Raw genomic sequence first — 10,570 nt, forward strand, 5'->3', positions numbered from 1 at the left:
TTAAATATTCCACATTATGAAAATATATATATATATATATATATACTATAAGTAAAATAATTTTGAATCAATCATTTAAAAAAATTCAATGCATGCTTGTATAAGTCAATATTTATAGTCTTTTTTTTTGCGCTCTACATTTCTAATCGATGGAAACTTTTCAATTGTGCAAGACAATGGCTTTAATATTTTTTAGTATGGTCTAAAGGAGTTGTTATAGATATGGATAACATCAGAATGGTTAACATCAATTAGAATGATATGTTTTTAAAAGTCATTATTGTTACATTAGATGACATATTTTTTTGGTTATGGATGAATTATTAAATTAAATATATTAAACATTATTATCTATATTTTATTCAATTAGAACATATGATTTTCTTAAAAAGTTAATAATTAAATAAATACATCAAATTTAATCAACTTTGACTCTTTAGTGAAATGTACCAAATACATTAGAGTTCACTAAGATATAGAATATAGACTCATTAATAATACAAATAAATGTCATACTACTATACTTATACATCAAGGTTGAAACAATAGTTATGTCACAAATAAAAATATCAAGAAAAGTGTGGAACGGTAACATTGTAAGTTAGTGGATCAAGTTCATAAAGGAGTATAGATGGTTCTTATTCAAATTAAAACATCTTTGTACATAAGTTTGAATCATATTTTCTAATAAGAAAAGAACATTTTATTTCAAGAGGGTTAGCTTACTGTTAAAACACATTATATAATCGCTTTTATTTTAACTTGACATCAATATTATGACCATCTAATATTTCAAAACCTATTTACCAAATCTAGTTAAAAATGAAAATTCCAAAACAAATTAATCTACTTTATATAATTATATAAATATTATATGTAAAATTATAACTACCACACTGTGAAAAAATATATATTATAAGTAATATGAATTTGAATAATTTTCAATAAATTCTTTTCAATGCTTGCTTATATAAGTCAATACTTATATGTATTTTTTGCATACATTTCTAATTGTTTAAATTTTTTTGAAAAGTGCAAGACATTAGCTTCAACACTTTTAGTGTGGTCCAAAAGAGTTGTTATAGGTATGGATAACATCAGAATTCTTAACATGAATTAAAAAACATGTTTCTCACTAATATTATTATCAAATTAGATCACATTTTTTTGGTTCTATATGAATTATTAAATTTTATTATATCAAACATTTTCAAGTATATTTTATTCTCTTAGAACATATCATTTTCTGAGAAAGTTAATATTTAATTATTAATTAACTAAATACATCAAATCTTGTCCAAGGGATTGAGCTTAGTTGGTTAAAGCTTTGAGTTCTCAATGTGGAGACCCAAGTTCAACTCCCATGAGGGACACCTTTGTGTAGAATTCTAAGTTGTGACTCTTGGTCTTTCAATGGTTGTTTAAAGTGGATTTCGAAGTTGTGACCCTTGGCCTTCCTATTTTTGTTTCTAATTTGGTGCTCGAAAGGAGCTAGTATGTAATAAGTTTGTAACGTCGATGCTCGAATGAGAAAAAATTGAACTTTGTGATTCTATGATACTTAATACAAAAATACATCAAATCTTATCAAGTTTGATTCTTTAGCAAAACTCACCAAATGCTTTAGATTTTACTAGGATACAAAATATACTTGCAATAATAATATAAATAAAGGAAATACTACTATACTTATACATCAGTAATGAGACAATAACTATACCACAAATAAAAAGTGTATGCAAGTACCACCTAACACATAATAAGAAGTGTACAAAATGAAGTTAGTGGATCAACTTTAGAAACAGTTGTATGTTGGTATTTTGGTATGGTTTTGTCATTGATGTCAACACCTACTAACACTTATCAACTCTGGTACTTTGGAGATTCAACAACATTCACCGGAAAGCAAGTGACTTATGCACAGTCACCGGTATCTGGTACACCGACAAGATATAATGTTCACCGACACTTGTAATGGTATGGAAAACACTTGGTTATGTCGAAGACATCGTTTAGACACTTCATCTTGAAGATTTGGTTATTGGCATATTCGTATTTGCATATTTGTTGTTACCGGCAAATAGGTCCAGGTTACACACCGGCAAGTTTGTCTTTTCCAGATCACCACGACACAATATGGAGATGTTTCATTATTATTGTAAATGCATTAAGCTGACATGTTGAATTGGTTATTGCATTGGATATTATTTTAATTGTAAATTGATTTTATTGTAATATCCTTTAGAGCCGACCTACTAAAATTGGTCTTAGGTTATGGTATAAATGTAAGATCTTATTTGTAAGATCATACGTGGAATGTGAAAAAGGATTGTGTGAAGGTATATGTGAGAATAAGCAGAGCTATACAGGTAGACATCATTTGAAGGTTGAAGGAGGGTTTTTGTGAAGATAATCAGAACTACACCGGTACTGAATCCAGCATAGAAAGATGCTAATTTGAGCAGTACATCCTTATTGGATTTAACCATCCAATTGTAGTCAGTGTGACTCATATTTTGTGTTTGAGCAGTGAGCTCTAGGTGCTTGGCCTTTCTACATGTGCAGACCCCATTTGTATACACTTACTATCTGCAGTAGTATCATCTTATTGTGGGTAAGGTTTCCCACCGTAGTTTTTTCCCTTACAAGGTTTTAAAGTACAAATATTGGTGTTATGTGTTGTGGATGACTTTATCTTTTTGATTCATGCATTAATCTTTATGGGTATTGCAATTAACTGATAAAACTATCTACCGATATAAAAGACTAGTTTACCGGTATTAAGCATTAAGTTGCTTAAGTTGTTTTTGGTTTGAATTTATTTGACAACTGATTCACCACCCCCCCCCCCCCCTCTCAGTTGTCTCTGGGACCTAACAATTGGTATCAGAGCCTAGTCCTCTTTTGCAGAAGTTTAATAGCTTGAGGAGATCCAATGTCTACTAACTATTTCAGGAAGGATAGTCCTAAACTTGACGGAACCAACTATGGCATATGGAAGATCAGAATGGACACACATCTAAATTGCATTGGAAAGGAAATCTGGGATGTTACAAAGAATGGCTATACTGCTCCTACTCAAAATCAGCCTAATCCACCTAACTTGACTAAAAATGAGGAAAATGATTGCAAAGCAAAAGAAGCACTTTTGAGCGCATTATCAGATCAACAAATCATGGGATTATTAGATAGGTCTAGAGATAAAGTTATTTGGGATCATTTGGAAACACTGAATCAAAGAGACTCCACAGTTAAAATTGCAAAACTTGAAAGCTTCTGGGTCAGGTATGAAAATCTAAAAATGGAAGAAGATGAAAGGATTTCTGCTTTTATGGAAAGAGTTAATGAAATTGTTTTGGGTATTAAATATTGTGGAGGAACTTTAAGTGAAGATGAAATTGTTTCAAAAGTTTTAAGAGGATTGCCACCATTATATAAAATGAAAGTTACTGCTATAAATGAGTTAAGAACAATGCCTAATACATCAGTAACTAGCGATACATTGATTAGAAAAATTTCAGCTTTTGAAATTGAGGAATTTGGTCTTGTTGCTACTATAAAGATAGATTTAGCTTTAAAAGTGTCTACATCATATGCACCATCATTTGACAAGTCTAATTGGAAAGCCTTTTATGCAAGAGAACTTGAAGAAAGCGGGAGAGAAAATGAAGAACTTGAAGAACTTGAAGCACTATTTGCAAGAAAAATGCCTAAAGGTCCAATTGGAAGTAAGTATGAAGGTAAAGCACCCTTTAAATGTTTTAACTGTAATAAGATTGGTCATATGGCTTCAAGATGACCTGATAGACATGCTAGACTAAGAGAAGAAGCTAGAAGAACATACAAGCCTAACCCTGAATATCGGAGATACGGATTTAAGAAGAATAAAGATGAATCTTGTTATCTTGTTGATGAAGGAGTGACTAATGATTCTGATGAGGATCCGACATACAATGGATGGTTTTTTGTTGCTATAACAGAAGATCAACCAACACCTACTATTCAACTGGTAGAGAAGGCCTTGGCAGCTAAAATTGAAGTTAAGGATGAATGGATCATTGATTCAGGATGCTTACATCATATGACTCATGATAAAAGTAAATTCTTGACTTTTCAGGAATATAATGGAGGCCTAGTGAGATTTGGAGATGATAAAGCTTGTTTGATCAAAGGTAAAGGTACAATATCTCTTGATGGTAAGAATAATACTGACAATGTTTACTATGTTGAAGGTTTAAAGCATAATCTTTTGAGTGTTGGTCAATTAGTTGAGAAAGGATTTTAGTTACAATTCAAAAATGGAAAATGTAAAATCATGAATAGAACTGGTTTTGGAAATTGCAATTGGTAATCAAACTAGATGTAATATCTTTCATTTGAATAATAGTGAAAAGACATGTTTGATTGCACATATTGATGAAAGTTGGCTATGGCATAAGAGAATCTATCATGTAAATTTTGATTGCATGGTAAAAATCAGTACTACTAAGGCAATTAGAGATCTACCTAAGATTGTTAAGCCTCACAATTCGGTATGTAAGGAATGTCAATTTGGAAAACAAGTTAGAGCTACTTTCAAAAGTATTGCAAAAAAATCCAATAATGCTCTTGACTTAATTCATACTGATTTATGTGGTCCAGCTAGAACTAAAAGTTTACAAGGTGATAGATATTTCATGCTAATCATTGATGACTATTCTAGAATGTGTTGGGTTACTTTTCTCAAAGAAAAATTAGAAGCACTTGGGAAGTTCAAAATATTCAAAGCAATGGTAGAAAATCAAACCGGTAAGAAAATCAAATGTCTAAGATCAGATCAAGGAGGAGAATCTACATCTAAGGAATATAATGCATTATGTGAAGTGAATGGAATCAGAAGACAACTATCAACACCTCGGACACCACAATAGAATGGAGTTGTAGAAAAGAAAAAAAAAACTATCTTGGATGCAGCTAGAAGTATGCTATCAGAAGCAAACCTACCACATGTATATTGGAGAGAAGCAGTAAGTACAGTGGTCTATACATTCAACAAAGTTCACATCAAAGGTGAAACCGGTAAGACCCCTCATGAACTATGGTTTGGTATTCCTCCTACACTTAAATATTTTAGAATATTTGGAAGCAAATGCTATATCAGAAGAGATGAGTATATTGGTAAATTTGATCCTAGAAGTGATGAAGGAATATTTCTTGGTTATTCATCTAAGAGTAAGGCATATAGATGTTTTAACAAAAGATTGCAGAAAATTGTTGAGAGTACAAATGTGAAGATCAATGAACAATTTAGAGGAACTTCAAGGTATATAGACTCTGAACTGCCAACAAAAATTCTGACAAATGAACCTACACTGAACCTACCAGTACAGAATGAAGATCCAATTACCCTGGTATCATCTAAAAATTCCACTGCAACTGAGGAACAACAACAAACAAAGACACCTCGGTCTGTAAGACTGAATCATTCTGAAGATCAAATAATTGGAAACAAGTATAAAGGAGTTATGACAAGAGGAAGATTGGCAAATGAAGAGGTGTGTCTTATTTCTCAAATTGAACCATCATCTGTTAATGAGGCATGTGAAGATAAACACTGGATTAAAGATATGGAAGAAGAATTAGAGCAAATTCAGAAGAATAACACTTGGACATTAATTCCCTGGCCTAAAGACAAAAATGTGATTGGAACCTGTAACGTCATAAATTGTACGCACTTGCTAAAGCAGTACAATTTAACACCTAGTTTAGCACCCGCCTTGGCGCAGTTGCATTTTACATTACATTTCCCCTTTAGCACTTAATTAATCAAATTAATTAGGTCTAAAGGTTCTATTTCATCATTTTCCACATCATAAAGTTGGGCCCTTTCATTAAAGTGTGCCCCTTTCATTTTATTCTTCCAATACACTACTTAATCAAAAACCTTAATTAGGCCCTATTCTGAGCTTGGGGGCTTGATTTCGGGGGTCAAAACATCTCGAAATCACCTGTAACTTTGGGATTCTCTCTAAAATCATCATATCTGACGGCCTTGAAAATTTGGTGAAAAGTTGTCGGGACCGTGGCGCCCGAAGTGCACATGGTCCTGGACATTTTTCCTGAAATTTTAGGAGCGCGATCCAATCATAAAATAAAGCTTAACCCCAAGAAATTGGCAGGATATTCAATCTCTAGGTCAGCCAAAAATTGGAATTGAGACCTAGGGTTTCATACATAAGAGCTCTCTTTCTTCATTTGAAGGGATCCGGAATTTTGTTTTTAGGAACCTCATATGCAGCGAAAGAGCAGATCTGTGAAGACTTCAACAACATTCAACATCCCTCTATCAAGCATTTAACAATTCCATTCATCCATTTAGGGCTTGGAAGACATTGAAGAATAATAGGAGATTACCGATTGAAGATGGCTTGTACTCCTCCCTTGAGGGTTGGGTATGATTTCATGTTGTTTTCATGTCTTTGCATAAGCTTCAATATCTCAGTTATTCATGCTTTAGATCACTTTGCATCTTGATTTAGAGAATTTACATTATCATTAACAAGCAATTAGGGTTTACTTTCTAGGTTGCTCTAGTTTGCTTACTTGCATTTTAGATCTTGCACACACACAAGGTCTGCACACACATTACTTTTACAATAAAACTTGGCTATTCATGGAGGTGGAAATCACCGAAGCAGGGGTTTGACTAAGGCAAAACCCTATATAGCCACCCAAACACCTTTTTCAGATATAAGTGCAGGTTTCGAGACTCGGACGACACCGCAGGTTGCAGATCCAGAAAAAGCAGGTCGAGACAGCACCCCACATCAAATTGCAGAGCAGAATACCAGGACAGGGGCGTGGGGTGCCCTGGTCCTGCCAGGACAGGGGCGCTGGGCGCCCTGGTCCCTGGGAAAGAGGCGCTGGGCGCCCTGGTCCTCCTGACAGACAGCATTTCAGACAGTTTTCCAGAGTGCAAAACAGCAGTTTCAGGTGCAGTTCTGGGACAGAATCAGGACAGTGGCTCCCGCGCCCCCGTCCCGAACATTTTCAGTCAAACTTTGACTCTGAGTATGCATCTGCATTCTTGTTTTATCCTTGTGTTTACAGCTTTCCATTGTTTAAGTTCAATTCTGCAATCTTGTTGTTAGCTCATACTTGCATTTTAGGGTTAGGAATTGAACTTGCATAATCTTACCTTTCAATTACAACAAAGGAATAGAAACCCTAATAGGTAGCCCGTGGCTCTCTCTTTCACAAAAAGAAGTAGCCAATTGTGTGATACCTCTAGGCTCTTTCGTATTCCGTAATGTGTGACAAGAGGTAGGATTAGGACATGATAACCTAGTCTCGCTTTTTCCCTCACACAGAACCAAATGGGTATTCAGAAACAAACTTAATGAAGATGGAAAGGTAATCAGAAATAAAGCAAGACTAGTGTGTAAGGGATATTCTTAGAAAGAAGGAATTGATTACAATGAAACCTTAGCACCAGTAGCTAGAATTGAGGCAGTTAGATTATTCTTGGCTTTTGCAGCACACAAGAACTACAAAGTATATCAAATGGATATTAAATGTGCATTTCTGAATGGAGATCTTTTAGAAGAAGTTTACATTGAATAGTCTAATGGATTTTCTTTGACAGATAACAATGATATGGTTTGCAGGTTAAGAAAAGCTTTGTATGGGTTGAAGCAAGCTCCAAGAGCTTGGTATGCAAGATTGGATAAGTATCTTTTGAAAATTGTTTTTTCCAAAAGGTAATGCTAACAGCAACTCATATTAAAAAGTGACTAATAATGACATCTTGGTTATAGAAGATTTTGTTGATGATATAATCTTTGGAGGAGAAGATGGATTATGTAAAGATTTTTCTATTGAAATGCAACAAGAATTTGAAATGTCTATGATTGGAGAAATAAAATTCTTTTTAGGATTACAGATTTCTCAAACTGATAAAGGTATATTCTTGAGTCAATCCAAGTACTTGAAAGAGTTACTAAAGAAATTTGGGATAGAGAACTCTAAACCGGTAAGCACACCTATGACTACAAATCACAAATTATCACTAAGGGATGAATCTACACCTATTAATCTGACTAGGTACAAATTTATGATAGGAGATTTACTATATTTGACACAAACCAGACCTGATATCATGAATGCAGTATGTATTGTTTCAAGATTTCAAAGTAATCCTAGAGAAAATCATGAAGAAGCTGTAAAAAGGATTTTCTGGTACTTACAAGGCACTGCAAATCTTGAATTATCGTATCCTAGAAATGAAAACTCTAAATTATGTGCATACATAGATGCAAATTGGACAGGAGATGTGGATGATAGAAAAAGCACCACCGACGGAGCATTTTTTCTTGGAAGAAGATTAATTTCTTGGTTGAGTAAGAAACAAAGTTGTACATCTTTATCAACAACAGAATCAGAATATGTTGCAGCAACAACTAACTATACACAGGTATTATGGCTTAAGAAAATGTTGAAGGACATAAAGATAAAGTGCAAGGAACCTATTACTATCTATTGTGATAACACTATAACAATTGATATATCTAAGAATCTGGTATTACATTCTAAAACCAAACATGTTTCTATCAAACTGAATTTTCTAAGGGAAAAAGTTGAAGCAAAAGAAATAAAACCGGTTTATGTGAATACTAAAGAGAAGATTTCAAATATTTTCACTAAACCTTTGCCTAAGTAGACATTTGAATATCTCAGAGATTAGCTTGGGGTCATACCCCCACTAGTAGAGACTTAGGAAGTTGATGTTTGTCATCATCTGACATAATTAACAAAGAAATCTTTTACTCAAGCTTTGATGATGAAGCTACTTCCCAGCGGGAGTAGTTGGTATACTGAATTGGTTGGTATTTTGTATCTGAAAAATAGTTTTTTATTTTATTTCTACTTTGGCATTTTATGTCAAAGGGGGAGAGATTGATATGGAAAAACACATCATCTTTTGGGAGAGATTATTCATTGGGGAGAGATTATTACTCTTTGTATCTGTATTTTGATTTCCGGTTATGATCTCTTTTGGGAGATTGTTGGCTTTTGGTATTTGGCATTTCCTTTTGGCACTTTGATGGTTTTTCCATCTTGTGTTGCCATTAATGCCAAAGGGGGAGATTGTTGGTATTTTGGTATGGTTTTGTCATTGATGTCAACACCTACTAACACTTATCAACTCTGGCACTTTGGAGATTCGGCAACATTCACCGACAAGCAAGTGACTTATGCACAGTCAATGGTATCTGGTACATCGGCAGGATATAATGATCACCGACACTTGAAATGGCATGGAAAACACTTGGTTATGTCGAAGACATCATTTAGACACTTCGTCTTAAAGATTTGGTTATTGGCATATTTGTTGTTACTGGCAAATATGTCCAAGTTACACACCGGCGGGTTTATCTTTTCCAGATCAGCATGACACACTATGGAGTTGTTTTATTATTGTTGTAAATACATTAAGTCGACATGTTGAATCGATTATTGCATCGGATATTGTTTTAATTGTAAATTGATTTTATTGTAATATCCTTTAGAGCTGACCTACTAAAATTGGTCTTAGGTTATGGTATAAATGTAAGATTTTATTTGTAAGATCATATGTGGAATGCGAAAAAGGATTGTGTGAAGGTATATGCGAGAATAAGTAGAGCTATACATGCAGACATCGTTTGAAGGTTGAAGGAGGGTTTTTGTGAAGACAATCAAAACTACACCAGTACTGAATCCAGCATAGAAAGATGCTAATTTGAGTAGTACATCCTTATTGGATTTAACCATCCAATTGTAGTCAGTGTGACTCCTATTTTGTGTTTGAGCAGTGAGCTCTAGGCGCTTGGCCTTTCTCAATGTGCAGACCCCATTTGTATACACTTACTATCTGCAGTAGTATCATCTGATTGTGGGTAAGGTTTCCCATCGTGGGTTTTCCCCTTACAGGGTTTCCACGTACAAATATTGGTGTTATGTGTTGTGGATGACTTTCTCTTTTTGATTCATTCATTAATATTTACCAGTATTGGAATGAACTGATAAAACTGTTTACCAATATAAAAGATTGGTTTACCAGTATTAAGCATTAAGTTGGTTAAGTTGTTTTTGGTTTGAATTTATTTGACAACTGATTCACCCCCCCTCTCAGTTGTCTCCAGGTCCTAACATTGTAAATGATTCTTACTCCAGCTCAAATCTCTTTGTATGTAAGTTTGAGTCATATTTTTTAGTAAGAAAATAGCATTTTATTTCAAGAGGACTATAATATTATTAAACACAACATATAAATATTTGTATTTTAACTTGACATCTTTTTTTATGAATATCTAATATTTTAAAAACTATATCATAAACATCAAAAATATAAATTGTAAAAAAGATAAATTTACTTTATATAAATACATAAAATTATAGGTAAAATTATAACTACAACATTATGAAAATATATAAATTATAAGATATAATTTTGAAGCACTTTGATAAAAAACTTCAATGCATGCTTAGATAAGTCAATAATTATATGTTTTATTTTTATTTTTCCATACATTTCTAATTATTTAAATAT

The sequence above is a fragment of the Cryptomeria japonica genome, chromosome 6 (assembly GCF_030272615.1).
Source record: "Cryptomeria japonica chromosome 6, Sugi_1.0, whole genome shotgun sequence".
In the NCBI taxonomy this organism is placed as follows: Eukaryota; Viridiplantae; Streptophyta; class Pinopsida; order Cupressales; family Cupressaceae; genus Cryptomeria; species Cryptomeria japonica.